The sequence below is a fragment of the Dipodomys merriami genome, unplaced genomic scaffold (genome assembly GCF_024711535.1).
Source record: "Dipodomys merriami isolate MVZ:Mamm:240054 unplaced genomic scaffold, mDipMer1.0.p SCAF_59, whole genome shotgun sequence".
Taxonomy (NCBI): domain Eukaryota; kingdom Metazoa; phylum Chordata; class Mammalia; order Rodentia; family Heteromyidae; genus Dipodomys; species Dipodomys merriami.
In genome coordinates, this window is record NW_027206168.1 from 4981837 (window position 1) to 4984867 (window position 3031).

The following is a 3031-nucleotide window of genomic DNA, read 5'->3' on the forward strand; positions in this document are numbered from 1 at the left end:
GGAGATAGGTAGAAGCTGAGTCAGTTGTCGAAGGGTGGGGAGCAGGCAGGTATCTCTGGAATATAGACAAAGATAGAGACACACTCCTGACATGTTCAAGCAGGTTGGCTTGAGAAATGTTTAGCCATTACCCAGCCCACTGATTTTCTACATAGAGACACCCATCATAGGTGGGACCCATCATCTTGTCTTCTTCTCCCTCTTTGGGTGACCAGTGCATGGAGCTTCTAGGGGCCAAAGATGATGTCTGGGGGCCCACTGGGCCTGTGACTACTGAAGTGGGTTGGCATAGGAGAAACCTGTGTCAGTGAGTGAGGAGGCTTGCTGCCCCAGGGCACTGACTCCACCCAATCCACTCCCTGTATCTCGTGCCCACAGTCAACATCCCCACGTGTCATCTGCTCCCCTTGTCAAGCCAGCAGGCAGGGAGGGACAGGACTGAGACACTTTTTATTAAGGGAGAGAAGTGTTTTATTTATTTTTATTGTGACTAAGTGATCACATCAATTTCACAAATTTCATAGTATTGTGAGATAATGATACTTAAAGTCACAAGCACATTCTAACCTTCATGAGGTAAATTGTCATTATCGTGGCCTATAAAGTTTGTGAATTCTGTGAGCTTTGACAATATAGCTATTGCTTCCACATCTGGTGATATGTACATTGCTTTCCTTTTGTTGTTAGCTGTTCCAAACCTCTATCCTTCTCATTCCCTCCCTCCCCTCACTGCCCTTGAGTTGCATAGTTTGCTTTCATCAATATCCAGTGCAGCTGATGGGTCCCACTGTTGTATGTTTTCCCATTTCCCTCTGTTTCTGTGTCCTCCTCTTAGTTTCCCTCAGATGTGCACATATATACCATATATGTGGTCAGCAGCATGGGGTCATTTAGTAATGATACAACAAGATGAATAGAGGTCCTTTCAAGTCTTGTTTACTTTGTCTTATCACCTTACATTTTGGATTTAACATCCACTTATCTGGCTTACCTCACTCAACATGATTTCTAGTTCCATCCACTTCTCTGCGAATGCCATTATTTAGTCCTTTCTAATGGCTGCAGAATATTCTATTGTATATAGGTACTACAATTTTTGAATCCATTCATCTGTGGTGAGGCATCTGGGTTGTTTCCATATCCTGGCTATTGTGAACAGTGCTGCAATGAACATGGAGGTGCTTGTGTCCTTGTATCCTGGTTCCTGTTTTTCAGGATAGATGCCTAGGAATGGTATGGCTGGGTCATAGGGGAGGTCTATATTTAGCTTTCTGAGGAACCTCCAGACTGTTTTCCAAAGTGTATTAGTGTACATTCTCACCAGCAGTGCAATAGGGTTCTTCTTTCTCTGTATCCCCTCCAGCATTTGTTGTTGGCTGAACTTAGGATGTGGGCCATTCTGACTGGGGTAAGGTGGTATCTCGGGGTTGTTTTTATTTGAGTTTCCTTTACAGCTAGGGATGATGAACATTTCCTCATGTGTTCCTTTGCCAATTTTTTTCCTTTGCCATTTTTTTTTTGTGTCGGTCATGGGGCTTGAACTCTGGGCCTGGGCGCTGTCCCTCAGCTCTTCATCTCAAGTCGAGCACTCTACCACTTGAGCTACAGTGCCACTTCCGGTTTTCTGGTGGTTTATTGGAGATAGGAGTCTCACAGTCTTTCTTGCCCGGGCTGGCTTTGAACCGTGATCCTCAGATCTCAGCCTCCTGAGTAGCTAGGATTACAGGTGTGAGCCACCAGCGCCCGGCTTCTTTGTCATTTTTATCTCGTCTTCTGAAATGTCTATCTTTAGCTCCCTTGCCCATTTAATGGTTGGTTTGTTAGGTTTGGGAGGGATTAATTTCTTGAACTCCCTGTATATACTGGATATTAACCCCTTGTCTGATATATTGCTGGTAAATATGATTTCCCAATTAGTTGGCTATCTTTCTAGTTTGGTTGCCATGTCTTTAGCTGTGCAGAAACCTTTTATTTTAAGGTAGTCCCATTTGTTGAGTGTCTCCAATTTGTTGTGATTCTGGGACTCTATTCAGGAAGTTCCTGCCTGTGCCTATCAGTTCAAGTGTCTCTCCTACTCTGTCCTGCAGTAGTTTCAGAGATTCAGGTTTAATGTTAAGGTCTTTAATCCATTATGAGTTGATGTTAGTGCATGGTGACAATCTGGGTCCACTTTTAGTTTTCTGCATGTGGCCACTCAGTTTTCCCAGCAGCAGTAGTTGAAGAGGCTGTGCTTCTTCCACTGTATGTCTTTGTTTGGTTCCTTCATCAAATATCAGCTGACTGTAAGTGTGTGGTTTTATTTCTGGATCTTCTAATCTATTCCATTGGTCTTCAGGTATGTTTTTATGCCAGTACCAAGCTGTCTTTGTTATTATGGCTCTATCGTAGAGTTTGAAGTCCAGCTTCGAGCTCCCTCCCATGTTGTCATTTTTGCCTAGAATTGCTTTGGCTATTCTAGGTGTTTGTTGTTCCATATGAATTTTTGGACTGTTTTCTGTATTTCAGTGATGAATGTCATTGGGATTTCAATGGTAATTGCATTGAATTTGCATATCAATTTTTTTTTTTTGGGGTCCGGTCATGGGGCCTGAACTCTGGGCCTGGGCGCTGTCCCTCAGCTCTTCAGCTCAAGTCTAGTGCTCTACCACTTGAGCCACAGCGCCACTTCCGGCTTTTTTCTGTTTGCTTATGTGGTGCTGAGGAATCGAACCCAGGGCCTCATGCATGCAAGGCAAGCACTGTATATCAATTTTGTATATCACTATATTGTCTACCTATCCAAGAGCATGGAAGGTCTTTCCATTTCCTGGTGTCCTCTATGATTTCTTTAAGTTTTTATAGTTTTCATTAAATAGTTCCTTTACATCTTTTTTTAGGTTAATTCCTAAATATTTTATTTTTTTGAGGTTATTGTGAGTGGTGTTACTTCCTTGATTTCCCTTTCTGCTTGTACATTGTTGGTGTACAGAATGGCAACTGATTTTTGTGGTCTAATTTTGTATCTTGCTACTTTGCCAAAGTGGTTTATAAG